This window comes from Anolis carolinensis, chromosome 2 (assembly GCF_035594765.1).
Source record: "Anolis carolinensis isolate JA03-04 chromosome 2, rAnoCar3.1.pri, whole genome shotgun sequence".
NCBI lineage: Eukaryota > Metazoa > Chordata > Lepidosauria > Squamata > Dactyloidae > Anolis > Anolis carolinensis.
The window spans coordinates 238,054,885-238,071,195 of record NC_085842.1 but is presented as its reverse complement, the minus strand read 5'-3'; the positions used below and the strand labels follow the sequence as shown (position 1 = coordinate 238,071,195).

The 16,311-nt window shown below is 39.6% G+C and overlaps 1 protein-coding gene across 44 annotated transcripts in view; it reads right to left on the bottom strand.

Moving 5' to 3' along the window:
• ptprd (protein tyrosine phosphatase receptor type D) overlaps window positions 1–15,604 on the bottom strand; it is a 1,517,053-nt gene extending 1,501,449 nt beyond the window's left edge. For 16 of the 44 annotated variants that reach the window (XM_062974168.1, XM_062974174.1, XM_062974188.1 and 13 more), the window contains exons 1-2: window positions 14,889–15,104; window positions 14,448–14,556 (exon numbers count right to left, since the gene is read on the bottom strand). The gene's annotated coding sequence lies outside the window, so the exon portion shown is untranslated. Of the gene's footprint in view, window positions 1–14,447; window positions 14,557–14,888; window positions 15,106–15,134; window positions 15,153–15,325 lie in introns of those variants that run through there. The other 28 variants (XM_062974186.1, XM_062974187.1, XM_062974190.1 and 25 more) reach the window with 8 other exon arrangements.
• Window positions 15,605–16,311: the final 707 nt, after the last annotated feature.

Here is a 16,311-nt window from a genome sequence, read left to right as displayed (position 1 = left end):
ACCTAAATACTGTGCTGAATCTTGCTAATCATTGCACTGGTGTGTGTGTATGTTTTAGCTTGGTTTCATTTTAATTTTGAATTTTGTGAATTTTAACAATGTAAGTTTTAATGTTGTGAACTGGTGAATAATTATAAGGTGAATAATTATAATTGTTATTCTATTCTCCTCCTCCTCCTCCTCCTCCTCCTCCAATTCAGAGTTGACTTAACAAAGAAAATCACCATTTAGCTTTGCAATGACATCACTGAAGATCTTTAAGAACAATTGTGGATGTACTATTGGCATTACTCATAAAAAGGGTGCATGGTGTTGGATTAGACAATTCTGTTGCTTAATATTATTTGAAGTTCATACGCTTTTTTTGAGCAGCACTATGATTTCAGTTACATGATGAAAAAGAAGTATGCATTTGATCATGGATTGGCAGGAAGCCCAGTCACTAGATACAAACCAAGGATATGAAATAAACTGCAAATAATAGATATATGGTTTGAAGCCATGTACAACTGATCACAATAAGTAATTATTTTGAATGAAGCAAAAATCCTTTCTTCTTGAAATCAGCTCTGGTCAAAGGTCTCGATTAATTCATTTTTTCTGTCTTCAGTCAGATACTCAATACCCTGCCTTTTTCATTTGAAATATTGAATTCCAGCAACAACCTCATATTAAATTTACTGATCAGAACCATCAAACTAGTGCAAGCATACATGCCTTTTAATGCTAAAATTTGTTACCATTGAATAAGACATTTCTCACATTTCCCTCAAGGGTAGTTCCATCACTGTGTATTCATATTAAATCCTAGTCTTTAGAAATGCTCTTGTGAGAAAAGCAACAATTGTAGATTATGCTCACATCTTAGTGGCACTGTAACTTCTGTTTCTACATAAAACTCACAAGAGAATTGCTCCCAAACAACCAAAATAAAGAGACAATACATAAGTGCGGGTTAAACTATGGGCAACTTTTATTAAATGTTACCAATTAATCTCTATGTGACCTGCCAACCAATTTTAAGAGCATGAACTTGGTGTGTAAATATACTGAGACAGTGGCCATCCAAGACCTACTCCTCATTTATCAAGGGCGAGATACCAGGGTCCCCAGCTGCAACCAACTGTTGCTTTCAGAACGACCGCTCAGGGAAATGGATGGAGAATTCCATCCCAATTCCAGAGGATATTATTGAGACCGGAAATCTCACTATGCAAGACCATTACTGTTCACCCTCACCTTGTTTCTTTTAACCGCAGGTGAGGGTTCCCGTTCATGGCCTACACCACAAAGGGGTGGCATGTCCACACCGATATGAAAACCTATCCCTGCTTTCCTGCATGATGGCCTATTTAAAGCCCATTCACCCAATTAGCCCTGACTGAAAAGTGTTGGGTAGACGAAACCCGTCCTAGAACATAGAGGGAGGGGAAATTCCTACTCGACCCCACTAATGACCCTTAAAGTACCCTGTTAAAGGATGGGAGGGTGGGTCAACACCAAAACTGGAATGGAGAACAGGGCAGGTGCATATCCTTATGCTGGCCCCACCCCTAAAAAATCCCAGTTGGGACTATTTTCTAAGCTCTCCCTTTGGTGAAAGGGAGCAAAACACCCTCCTCTCCCTCATTATGAGGGAGGGGAAGCAACTAACTCTGCATAGTCTGGACACTCACATCCTTAGTTTTCCAAAACTCAAAGGTTCTTCCTCACATTTATTCACCAGTGTTATCTGAACAGCAGCAACAAATGGATCAAAACAATGTTTTTCTGAAAGTAGGCTTTAAAAAATCAAGGGCTTAGATCTTCTACAAGAGTGCCTCATGTTTTTGCATTGCTGTATACATTCGGCATTTGAACTCTTTTGTCACTGTAGTCAAAGCTAAAAAGGGCCCTTCTACACTGACCATATAATGCTATTTGAAGCTTATTCAAGACTATGGTGGCCACAAAATGCATGCCAACAATGTTTGCTGCAGTAGGCGTCTAAGGGTGTACTACACATTTTGAAAAGGCCCAAGGAAGTTCACATTCTGTAAAAAAAAAAAAAATGCACTGTAGCAGATGCCAGTGTATCCCGGATCCAGGGTGAAATCCGCTCTGCAAAATCCAAAGCACATGGACACTTCCCCTGCTGAAGTGTAATAAAGAATCCAAAACGGGGCTGCCAAAAAACACCCCAAGAGCATGGGTGTAAAAATTACTTTTAGGTTACGTCTATAAGATGTATATAAAACAGAAAACAAATTTCATGTCTAAGCTTAGATCCCATCTCCAAACTATCTGATGATGAATAGACAAATATTCTAAAATCTGGAGGGAAAAAACCAAAAACCCCTGCACTTCCAATTCCAACGATTTTGACAAAAGATTCTCGACCTGTATCTGAAATAAAAGAAATCACAGTAGTCTCCTTTGTAATATTAGACTTCTTTACCTTCAACAATAATGCTACACTACAGAAAAGGATGTTACTGTATATGATCATGTATTCTAATGTTCAGACAGAAGTCATCAGTCAGCTACCTTCCAGACAACCTCATAACCTGGGACAAATAAGTGGGACAAAAAATCATGGGACCTTAATGAGAGTCCAGACACAGAGTTGCCAGTCCTGGTAAATGATTCCCCAGCATCCTGACAGGTTCAATTGTAGCAGATTTTAGAAATCTGCAAGATAGACATGGGACATCCACTGGAAGTTTTCTTTTAATTATTTTTATTAAGTCTCTGAGATATGCTGGATGTCATAAGTGCTGATGTGGATATATGAATGTGTACACAGACAGATTTCTTGTAATTATCTCTCCTCACCCTCATGCTACCTTTCCTTCTTCCCTCTTGAACCCTGTTTCTCTTTGGGGTCATTTGCCTGCCATGCTGGTGCTCACTGTGTAAATTCAAGCTCTTTTTAATTTCATAAACATGAGAACAAAGGAATGCTTGCAGAGAATTCTCGTGGCAATTGCTTTCCAATTGTGCTTCCATTTTGCCATCTGTGTGTCCATGGCTCCATTTGTTTACAACCCTCATCAGCTGTTTTGGGATTTTAAAATATGCACATGTGCTGGAGCAGTCCACACCAGCTTATAGCAATGAAGTAATATGTTTTTCCTGACTGCAGGGATATACAGTGATGTTAATATGTGCATTTTCAACCAAAATCGCATTTTAGGAGCACTCCTTTAACATGTGTTTTTCAGCCATTAATGAGATCCAGCTTGCATTTTTGGCAAACATCATCTTGCCACCCCCCTTTTATCCCAGTTTCTTCCGCATTTTGGGCCTGTGTAGAAGGGCCCTCAGAAGCATTGCTAAACAGAACTAATACAGATTCCCTATAATTTCATACAATCTAACTGACCACAAGGATGCAGTAGAAACCAGCAGACAAGAAAAAGAAGTGGAGCAGAAAGTAGGAAATATATCTGGATTTGCAGTTTAGCCACCCATTTGTTTTCAACATACATATACTCCCCCATAAACCACATAAGCTATTAGTGATCCAGTTAACCATCCATATTACAGTCTGGCACCTAATCACCTAAATCCATAATAAAAGTGAAAACCCGTATGTGTGTATGTGGCACAGGTGTCCGCTCACACAGACAGCCTCCGTCCTCCACCAACAGGCTACACTTCCCACTTTGGAGAAACCAGCAAGTCACTCCTTTGCACTAACATTACGGTTACAGCGAGCACCATGAACATGCAACCCAGCCCCTGCCAATGTCCTTCCCAAACACTGCAGCCCACCACCCAATGAATGCTTTCATTTGGGGACCATTTCATCCTACATTTTGCTTTTTCTTCCACCACAGGCAGGCATCCCAGGGTTCTCCATTTCTGTGGAATTTGCATGGCCCCGCCTACTGCTTTTCTTTCAAATCTGTCTGCATAACAAACAGAGCAGAACTGAGCTGCAACTACATTTACTGGAAGAGTTTGGGGGATTGACACCATATGGCGGAAGTTGTAGTTCACCCCGCACCAAGTCAGAGCACTGTGACCCCAACTGGGAATGTAGAGGAGTTATAGTTCACCTACACCCAGAACACTATGAACCCAAACAATGATGGGTCTGGACCAAACTTGCCATGCATACCTGATATGCCCAGATTTCAATACTGGGGGGTTTGGAGGGGAATTACCCTGCACATTTGGAAGTCGTAGCTACTGCGATTTATAGTTCACCTGCAATGAATGAGCATTCCGAACCCCACCGATGATATACCAGGAACAAACTTGGCACACAGAGCCCCCATAACCAATAGAACATATTGGAGAAGTTTGGGGAAAAGGGAGTTATAGTTCACCTACATCCAGAGAAACAGTGACCCCCACCGACAATGGAGCAGGACCAGACTTCGCACAGAGAATCTTCATGACCAACTGAACATACTGCAGGAGTTTTTGGGAATGGGCCTTTATTTTGGAAGTTGTAGTTCACCTGCACCCAAAGACCACTGAACCCAGCCAATGACGGATCTGGACCAAACTTGGCACACAGACTGAACATTGCCTGCTGTGGATACTGACAGATGTTTTGGGGCAATTATCCCAGGACTCTAGGAGTTGTAGTCATTCACCCCCATCCAGAGAGTACTTCACCCAGGCGATGACCAGCCAACCACAGATCTAGACCACACTTGGTATACAGGCCCCAAAATGGCCAACTTTTCATACAGGCTGGGTTTGGGGAGAATTGACCCACGATTCTGGGAATTGTAGTTCACCCACTCCAAACAGAATACATAACATTGAAAGACACATAATACCATTCTCAAATGACCCGGGCACCGCCAGGTCCCCAAGCTAGTACTAAATAAAACAAACCACCTTAGGAATGACAAAACTATTATAATCTCTCTAACCCCCCCCCCTTTTTTTTCCCATGATATTTCTATTTTTGTTAGTTATTTTTTATTACATTTTTTGCAAAACTATAAGTGCAAAACACAAATCTCTGTCTAGGTGCAAGACTAGTAGATGATAATGAGTAAGTAAAACTTCTAAAAGTAAGAACTATAAAAGTGCCCTCTAATATCAAGTTTCCTATCCAGCAGTTAATCAACATTCATTGGCTAACCTTCTGCGAGGTTTGAATCAATGAGAAGGGCAAGCAATCCACAGGGAATCTTTCTTTAACAATGTTTGGTTATATTAAACAATCTGGAAAGATCATGCCAACAGATTGGGACATTAAGCTTTGTTCTATGTGCCTTTGCTTAAATAAAATCACCACTATGCTCAATATAAATAGTTACAACAGTATTCCGGTAATGAATCTTTTAACTATTAAGATAGAATAGTTTTAACTGAGCGAAACTATATGTGTGTGTTTGGGTGTCATGATTTTCATAGAGATAAGAAATACTCTATAAATAGTTCTGCCATTTCCTAACTCTGAAATATAGTCTATAACACCTGATGTTTGTTAATGGTTTTCCATCCAAGTACTGAACAAATCTGACCTTGCTCAGCTTCCAAGGTTATACCTAATTGGCTGTCTTTGCGATAGTTAGACCATGAATGAAACTATATCTGAAATTAAATAAATGCAAACAAAATTTGCTTTCCCAAGAGATTCAGCAAGGAAATAGACTATCACAGAAGTATATGTCACAATGCAGTGCAAAGATTAACAAGCATTCACAGGCATAAACATTAAAAGGAGAATATCTGGCATAATTAATATGTTTGGTAGTTCTATTAATGTATTTATGGCTATATGCAAACGTTTTCCCTTTAACTGTCCACCCAACAATGTGCATTATTTATCAATGACACAACAGCATTTGCTAACATGCACACCATTTAGTCTCTACTTAAAAGGTACTTTGAAGGATTACTTATAATGGAAAAAGAATTGGTAGCTTTTTGCTATAGAAGAAGATGACAAAGGTGTCTTCTTATATTAGCTAGTTCGTACATCAGATAGAATGAGTTTGCACTATACCACAGTCCACTGTGTCAATCAGTAAAATGGAGAAAGATTCTTACTTGTTTCAAGCTAGGAAAAAAATGTCCCAAGAAAACTGAGAATTGTGGCATGAAACAGCAGCTCAACTACAATACAGAGATGATAGCAGTAGTGGCAGATGTTCTTCAGAGTACAAGGGCTTATGTGAAGAGGCCTTTCACACAAGTCTACAGACACACTGAAGCCCCATCCACATTACCACATAATGCAGTAATGGGAAGGGTAGGGAAGGTAGAAAGGAACAAGGATTCTCTCTCTCTAACACACACACAGGGAATTCATGTACATACAATCTACTTTGGAAGTCTAGTATTAATAGCCATTAGCCATTTGGACACCATTTGCAAAACAATTACTAAATGTAAATTGAGCATAGCAACATTTAGTGTCATATAATCTCCAATCTCCAGTGTGTGGAATTATACTTCCAATCACATTATGCAGCAGACTCCAAACTCCACCCACATTTTTCAAGACCAGCAATCAGGGAGAAAATACTCTATAAAATGTCTGAATATGCCACCTATACTTCAATACCCCACCCTGAAACCTCACTTTCCTCCAAAACATAATTTAAATTGTGAAAATCAAGTACACTAGGCCATACCATAATATTGTACCTAAAATACCAGAAAGTTTGACAAAAAATGGTAACTATTTTTAAAAGTAGCAGCAGCAAAAACAGCATTGCATTATGTGAAAGCACAACATTCAAAGTGTCATTGTGATAGTCTGGAGCACATGCACATTAGAAAGTTCCAAAAGTAGATTAGCATAGAGGTTTTAGCCTTGTGAATATATTGATAACAGTACATGTAAACTAGACTTACGAAAAATGTTTACGCAATTAGAGCTAACAGTTTTTTTTAAAAAAAATTCCAATAAATTTCTGTTAAAACACTGAATAAACATTTAAAGATATATTTTTGGGTCACCCCACTGATTATGTCAACTGGTGTGGTTTGCACCATCCTAGTGATACAGTTGCTTAGCGTATAGCTTTTCCATAGTTAACACCCAATTGTCCATGGAGTTTGATACTATCATGACTAAAGCATAAATAGTAATTTCACCTAAAGGAAGATTCAAGGAGAAATTCTTAAGCACCTTAAAATGTAATACTACTAAAAATTTCTTGGCAGGAGTTTATAGATATCTGCACAGAGAAGCCACATGATACCTCATTTAGTCAGCACATTATTACATACACAGTGCAAAAAGTGAGTGCAAGTGAGACTTTTTCATTTTTAAAGAAATTTATTTTAGTATAATATATGCACAAAACTAATACGACAATACAAGTAGTCTCTATCTAAACAGATACTTCATGAAATTTGTTTTTTCCATAAAAATAAAATAGGTATTTTATGCTATGTAAAAAGAGTAAAGTCCTTTTTAGTCATTCAGTGAAGTGATATAAGCACAGGTAGATGTGGTCATTAATCTCCTGAAGCAGACTTGATCAATTGCTTCTGAGATGTCATTTTTAAGACTTAGACACACATAGTAAAAGATATCCCTCACCCAACTGATTATATCTTCTTGAGAATACCAGAAGCCTTGTTCATTTTTCCCAATATATTATACCAGGAAATGGTTAGAAAGACACAGGAAAGCATGTATACAGAGAATAATAAATACCCACAATAGGAAGTGGAGACTTATCCCAAGTATATAAGAATATCCAAAAGCACACAAGACTGTGAACCCTTAACCTTGGTGAATCAATCAGAATAAGACTTACTTTTGAAGAGGCAAGCCAGGGGACACTCTTCTTTTCATTCATTTTATGTGGTGAGGAATTGTAGAATGATGCCAAATTTGTATTTTCTATGCAGTTATCACCCAAAGTATGGAACAAGATTTTTTTGCAAAACTTAAGTACAGTAGAGTCTCAGTTATCCAACACTCACTTATCCAACGTTCTGGATTATCCAACGCATTTTTGTAGTCAATGTTTTCAATACATCATGATATTTTGGTGCTAAATTCGTAAATACAGTAATTACTACATAGCATTACTGCATATTGAACTACTTTTTCTGTCAAATTTGTTGTATAACATGATGTTTTGGTGCTTCATTTGTAAAATCATAACCTAATTTGGTGTTTAATAGGCTTTTCCTTAATCTCTCCTTATTATCCAACATATTCACTTATCCAATGTTCTGCTGGCCCGTTTATGTTGGATAAGTGAGACTCTACTGTAATAAGAAACACAAAGTTGTGATATCCAGCCAATTTACATATATTACAGCTTAAGCTTCTTGTATCTGATATTTCAAAATAGTCTGTATGAGTGGCTGAAATAGTGACACATTTGGTTTCTGATAGTTCAATATACAAAAACTTTGTGTCATGGACATTAAAAATATAATACAAACTTGTCTTCATGTAAGTGTACAAACTGTATATAAATCATAAATGAATGTTGTGCTCAGGCTTGAGTCCCACCTCCAAGATATCTCATTATCTGTGTAATCCAAATGCAGGTATTCCAAAATCCGGGGGTGGGGGGAGGGGGAGAGATCCAAAATCCCAAACACTTCTGGTCCCAAACATTTTGGATATTCAACTTGTACTAGCTTCTGAACTGCATTACAGTTTTCTGTTTATAGGCCAAAGGAGCACGTTCAATAGATGTATTGTTTAGTATAGAACTCCAACATATAAAGTCATTTGAGCCAATAGATCATTCAGTCCTCCAGATATTCTGGATCTCCAATTCCCAGAATTCCTTGCCACTGGCTTTCCTAGCTAAGGCTGCCATGACTTACATTCCAACAACATTTGGAACACCATACATTTATCGCCACTGTATTAAAACTATTGTCAGTTTTATCTATGACAAAACCACTATCAAAACTATACAAGTTCTGAAGCAAAATTTCTTCTCACATAACATCTCACCCCTCAAAAATTTTTCACACCAGATGGAATATGTGCAGCAATACTTTTGTTAATAATGCCTCTGACAAAGAAACTCCTTTACAGTCTTTTTATGTCCACCTTATCCCTCTTCACCTCCTCATCCTCATTTTACCTTGAAGTTTTTTTAAAAAAACAATAATTAAGAGAATTATTCTTCAGGGCTGGAGAAACATAGATGTTCTGTGTCAGGCTTCACAGATTTTCTGCAATAAAGTGTCATAATAAAGGTTGGGCTGGGGAAAAATGGGATCCCATTTAAGGTGATTCTACTGCAGCAAAGTATGCCTCCCTGCAAAAGGAAAGTTAAACAGCAGCTCCCTCTAGAATCCCTTACTGATCATGCATGAAGGAAAGAGATGGAGAAAGAAGAAAGAGGTAAGCAGTTCTTCTTGCCTAGTTATTATTTAAAAACACCCTCAAAGACCACATATATATGTAAGTTTGGCCAACAAGGTTGAAATCATAAAAAGAAGAGGTTGGTGACATTTTTTATAAAGCATCCCTGCCTTTTGGAAGAACTTTTCAAGTGTCCTCTAGATGGATCAACATGTTTTGTTTTTACTTATGCAAGGTTTGTTTTACATGTTTGCCTCATTTCACATGTGCAAACTATTAGTTTGGGTTAAAAAATTTGATGAGAATTGTTGAAGTCCTCATCCTTTTGTATTGTAGGAATCCTTCCCAATTCTTGACATGTTATTTCTGATTTGACACCACATTTTCTGTTAAAGTAGCAACACCCAGGGAAACATCTCCTTTGTTAATCATGGTTTACCTGTACTTAATATTTTTATTAATTCAACATTATTGATGTTATCACAAATGATGTCCCCATTTGAATAGCGAGGCTTTTGAAATAGGCATTTTTGTTTGTTTTTTAAAAGAAAAATAAGGGACAAAATGTCATATACACTGTATGTACAATGAACTATTTTGATCAATATTCATCATGTGATTATGCTATTTTTGTATTATTTATCAATATCATAAATCTTCTACTTTCAAATATTATCATATAAACTTGTAACAATATGTTAAATTTATTTAATAACCATGTTATTTTTTTACATTTTGCCATGCTGCCTGAAAATGTAATTTGATAAATTATATGAATAGAAATACTTTTTTAAATGCTTAACAGGCCATTTTAGCTTAACAGAACAAATAGATTAAGTGATAAGTGTGATGTTTTGATTTCTTGTTTTGTCTACAAAATAACATTTAGTTGGCTGAAATATTAAAAATACACTTTAATGCAACTTTCTCTCTAGTCAGAAGTAACTCCTGTTGAAGTATATGGGAATTGCTTTGAAGTAAGCATGAGGTTTGCAATTTCATCCTTGATAACAAGATAATGATAGTTAAAGTGATTAGTACTGAGCTATATAGCACTTTGCTGATGCAGCATATAACATTCACTATGTGGTAACTTAATAAGTATGCTATTACCATTTCAAGACATTTATTATATAATATTTGAGAATATAAAATCTAACTCATAAATCAGGTGTACAAACCTATGCACAATTACCTGAGATCAAATCTCATTGAATAGAGATGTCATGGTAAATAAATTCAGGTGAATAGATGTGATTCTTAGTATTGGCCACTGTCCTTGTTATACATTTATATAAGATGTATTATTGAGATAACTAATTATGATGAAGGCTATTTTCTGCCTCTTTAGTCATCATTAATTTCTGCTGAAAAATAAAATAAAATCCTGCAATATATTTGTTAAAAATATAGGCACTTTTAGAATTCTACCGATGGAAATGATTTAATTTGGGTCTCTTTTCAACTATAAAGTTGTTAACTTCAATGGTTTTGTCAGATAAGCTACTCCACCTCCTCCCAAAAAATTGACCAAAAGCTGGTAGAATAAACTTTTTAAAATCAAAATTCTTTTGTTTATTATTAAATAACCAAGCAAAGACATATTAAATGATTTAGAAAGGTTTCAGTCTTACATTTCTCTGTTAATTCTTGAAGGTCATTATTTTCTCGTGCACTTTTCTTTCTCTAACAATTATTACATTGTTGATTAGGAGGGGAGATCACTGGGAATAAACTCAGCCAGGCCTTATATTATTAAGTAGTTCTAACAGTTGATACTCATAACCCCACATGAGCTTATGGTATGCTTTTCACTGAGTTGATTTAGCCGACCAAATTACTTTGTTTCATATAGAGTATAAACAGTTTATCCTGAGCTCACCTTAAGAATTAAGGGATCTGCACCAAATGCAACAAACATATTACTTTCAATAGTGTTCAAGAAAGTTCCTATAACTTGAAACATGCTTTCCTTGTCTAGTTTGTAATGCAGTTTGTACATTTTTCTTCTTCTTCATACATATATAGCAAGAACACAACTAGATAAATTTAGCTATACAAACATACATCTAATCTTACTGGACATACTGCATATGATATGCCTTTTCCACAATCGAACATCATATTTATTTGCTTTTCAGAAAATTTGAAATTATCCACATGAGCTGGTGAATCTGATCCCTTTCAATGAATTAAGAGAAAATTACAGAGTTTAGGAATACCTTTTATGTTTAACAGAATACTTGAGTGCTACACAGCAATAAATATAGAATACATTTTTCCCTACTAACTGCAACTGTAAGCAAGAACTGGTAGACAGTACTTTGTTAGTAAGAAGTCCTATAGTAAGCACACATTGGAGAAATTAATCATTCATTCCCTGCAGACTGCTTATATATTTCATCAGGCCATTATCTGATCTGAATAACAAGAACAATTGCATAATGAAATGCATTACTGCTGACACCAGCAACTTTATCCTATTTGCTTCAAAAAAAAGCAAGTATCTCTGAAACACAATAGTGAAAAGCCACCCCTTACACCTCCAAAATCCTATATTTCCTATACCCTAAACCACTATGGTTCTGTATTCACCAGTGTTTTATATTACACTGAATTCTTAAAATGCATAGGATGCTATCAAGCACAATTAGTCCAAACATATATTTTAGGAAAATTACATCAGCTCATCCCCATAGTGCCAAACACTATCTTCAAAGACAGGAATATGGCATTTTTCGACCAGATGTCTGTTTATTCCAAGAACACAGAAATTTTGAGCAACTACTTCAGAATAGTCTTAATGTATCCTCAATCTCAAAGAGCAAAAGCTAAATAACAAACATTCTTGCCAAATACAATACAGAACTGGGAAGCGAGTCACCTGGTCATGCAGATTTCATGTTACCTACTTGGGAGCCACTGACAACCTAACAGCCACATACAGGTCTAAACACAGACTAGAAAGACACTTTTGGAAGAAGCACTCTGCTGCATTTCAAACATCATTAAGAAACCTTTGCCCTATCACAAATGCCATTGCGACTTGGTCACTATAAAGTCGCTTCATACTCCTTTGAACTTGCAGTTCGTATCCTCCCACTGTACAGTTGTATGCAATTGTGACTTGTGCATTTCACACAATGCTTCCTGATATTAACATCTTAAACCAGTTTGGATTCAGTGTAAAACTAATTTTGCAAGGAATCAACTTCCATCTCTCAGTGCCATTATGAGATGTACTTTCAGAGAAAACTTTCCCAATAAACTGTTATATAGTCACATTTGCACTTGGCAGTTGGGGCAAGCAATGCACTTTCAAATACAGATGCTCTACTTTATTAGAACTCTGAATCCTAAAGAGCTTGGAAAGCTCAGTGCAATGAAAGCATTATTCAAATGAAATAATCCTTGCTAATGAGTCATGTTATAGTAAATCATTTTAACTCTGGGCTGGGTATTATGGATTGCCTTGTGACATTTTGAGTTTCTCAGTGTATACCAGTTTCCCCCCAAAATAATATTAAAATTAAGACCAATATAGCCATAAGAAATGATGCTGAAATGTTACAGATTTAGCATTAAATATTTAGAGTGAACAGATTTGGTTGTTTCAACTGATACAACAGTTTCATTCGCCTTTTGAAAACATTGACTAATGATCATTGTTGCCCTTTCTGAATGGGCTGTGCTTATTGCTCATTCATCTGGCCTCCTTTGGAATCAGTTCACCGAAATAAATAAATATGCCAATGACAGTTTGTCCCAAGAGGAAGAATGCTCTCCAAACTTTGTGATGCAATGACCTTTCAAAGACTCCAGGATGGCCATATCCTTTGTTTTGTGGCTTTCTTGATTTTAACTAATCCAGTTGACAGTCCTTATGGCCTTATCCAAATTCAGTCCTGTCACATGTGTACGTTCTCCCTCTCTCTTTCATACACAGGAACACCAGTCTTGTCCTGTGTAGACTCTTGTTCAAATAGAGAAAACAATCAAACCAAGCACTTCGGGCAAAGACATCAGGGAGTGGAACTAAAATGGAAGTAACTAAGTCCAAACTGTGAATCTTCATTATATTACCACCACATCTTTTTTTAAAAAGGGAGAAGATTGAACTGACACCTAGCATTACCTTTTCACTTAAAATCCTCTAGGTGTCTACTGAGGAGCAGCTTTCTGTGGGGAGAGGTGAGATGAGGCTTTTGACACCCCCAGTTCTGAAGGCACAATGTACAGCAACAATACTACTGGGTTGCTGTGAGTTTTCTGGGCTGTATGGCCATGTTCCAGAAGCATTCTCTCCTGACATTTCACCCACATCTATGGCAGGCATCCTCAGAGATTGTGACGTCTATTGGAAATTAGGAAAAGTGGGGTTTATATATCTTTGGAAAATCCAGTTTGGGAGAAAGAACTCTTGTCTGTCTGAGGCAAGTGTGAATGTTGCAATTGGCCACCTTGATTAGCACTGAATGGCCTTGCAGCCTCAAAGCCTGGCTGCTTCCTGCCTGGGGGATCCTTTGTTGGGAGGTGTTAGCAGCCCCTGAGGTTTCCTGTCTGGAATTCCCCTGTTTTCAGAGTGTTGTTCTTTATTTACTGTCCTGATTTAGAAATAAAGAAATAAATAACAACACTCTGAAAACAGGGGAATTCCAGACAGGAAACAATCAGGACCAGCTAACACCTCCCAACAATGGATTCCCTCAGGCAGAAAGCAGCCAGGATTTGGATCTACAAGGCTAATCAAGGTGAACAATTGCAACATTCACACCTGCCTTGGACAGACAAGAGCTCCTTCTCCCAACCTGGATTTTCCACGGATATATAAACCCCACTTTTCCTAGTTTCCAACAGACCTCACAACCTCTGATGTGAGCGAAACGTCAGGAGAGAATGCTACTGGAGCATGGCCATACAGCCCCGGAAAACTCACAGAAAACCCAGTGATTCCGGCCATGAGAGCCTTCGACAAGACATTGAACAACACTCCTCTCCGCAACTCTTCCAAGCGGATGTTTTGCAAAAGGCGACGCTCCGCTGCCCATTGTCAAACCCTTTTCCAGGTAACAACACTATTAGACCGATGGATGAATCTTTTTGTTGTGTGTGTGTTGATAGAAAAAGGCAGGAAAGCAGCCAACCACAAGCAGCAAGGGTCCACAATAAAGCAGCAAACCAAACAAAATCGACTTACTGAAGCAGCCAGCTCGGACCTCTCCGGAAATCTTAAGGAGTCTTCTTTCCCCCGGTCACAAGAAGAAGAAGAAGAACAGTGCTCCTATTCCACAAAGGCCACGAAGGGACTGCGAAGAGAGACAGCCACATGTCACACCCATCCAAGGAAAGATTTGTTTGGGGGCTGAAGGAAGACGAGAAGGAAGGAAGGAAGAAAGGAAGGAAGGAGGGAGGGAAAGGAGGGGACAAGGGAGGGAGGGCTGGCAGAGCGGTGCTCTCTCTCTCTCTCTCTCTCTCTCTCTCTCTCTCTCTCTCTCTCTCTCTCTCTCTCTCTCCCACTCAGTGCTCCCCCTCTTCCCACCCCTTCCTTCCCCTCCCAATTGCTCTCTTTCCCCTCACAACACTCTCTCACAACACATATCAGGGCGCGTCTATTAAGGGGGGGGGGGGGAGGCAGTACCTGCAACTCTCTCCCAGCCAAGAGAGGAAGAAGGTTTCGTGGGAGAGCCAAGAAAGAAAGAAAGAAAGAAAGAGCAAGTGCCTCCTCAGAAGGAAGAGGGAGTCTGGAGACTTGAGGCAAGGGAGCCGCCAGCGCTGTCTATCTAAAGCCACCCTCCAGGAGAAGCAAAGGAAGAAGGATGCGAAGGGAGGAGATACTGAGGAGATTGAGAAGAGAAGCGGCGGAGCGTCCTCCTTCCTCCCTTACTTGCTTGCTTGCTTGCCTGCCTGCCCGCGCGCCAACACAAAGCTCAACCGTTCGCGCGCGCTCTCTCTCTCTTTTCCTCTCTCTCTCAATCTCTCTCATTGAGATCTCCTCGTCGCCGCTTTCTACCCCTGTTACAGCAGCTGGAGCCGCGCTTTTTTTTTTTCCCCTCCCGCCGCCGCCGCCGCACTCACCTGCATTTCCCCAACGAGCCACTTGATGGCCGGCCGCGGAGCGAGGCGCTTTTTAGGGTCCCTTGACGCCCCTGGTTTTTCAGGGAAAAGGGGAGAGGAGTGGTCGACGAGGAGAGCGGGGCAAGAGAGCGCGCGCCCAGGGAGGCCAGAGGAGAACCCCACAGCGTCCAGGGCTCAACGGCGGCACTTTCGGGGAAAAAAGGGGGGAAAGTGTCCAATTCCCACCTCAAGCCAGCCTTCGGGTCCAGCTGAGGGGCAGCGGTTCCTCTTTAGAACACACACTCCCAATGTTGGCCATTCCAAGGAGGTTTCTCTCCCTTCCTTCCCTACGTCAAAGGAAAAGGCAGGGCTCTGTGTCTCGTGAACTTTCCTCAGAAGAGAGGAAGAGAGGCGCGCGCGGGGCTCTCGTGAGGAAATGGATTGGAGAGCTCCCGCTCTCTCCTCCGCCTCCCTCCCCGTCCCGCCTGGGAGCTCTCCAAGGTCCCCACTCCCTTGGTGTTTTGCTTGATTTGGAGACGGTGACAGGTGCCTGGCAAACCAAGGCGCCTCTGGATGGGGCCCCAGGCGGTGCTCAGCTTTCCTGCCACGCAAAGCCAGGGCTGTAGCCAAGGAGGGGGGGGGGGAGGTTAGGGGTTCAACACCCCCTCCCCTAATTTTCAGGTTTTAAAGAAACCTGGTTTACAGTGTTCCCTCATTTTTCACTGGGGTTCGGTTCCAGGTAGGTAAAGGTAAAGGTTTCCCCTGACATTAAGTCCAGTCATGTCTGACTCTAGGGGTTGGTGCTCATCTCCATTTCTAAGCCAAAGAGCCGGCGTTGTCCATAGACACCTCCAAGGTCATGTGGCCGGCATGACTGCATGGAGTGCCGTTACCTTCCCGCCGGAGCGGTACCTATTGATCTACTCACATTGGCATGTTTTCGAACTGCTAGGTTGGAAGGAGTTGGAGCTATCAGTGGCCGCTCACTCCGCTCCCGGCGCTTGAAC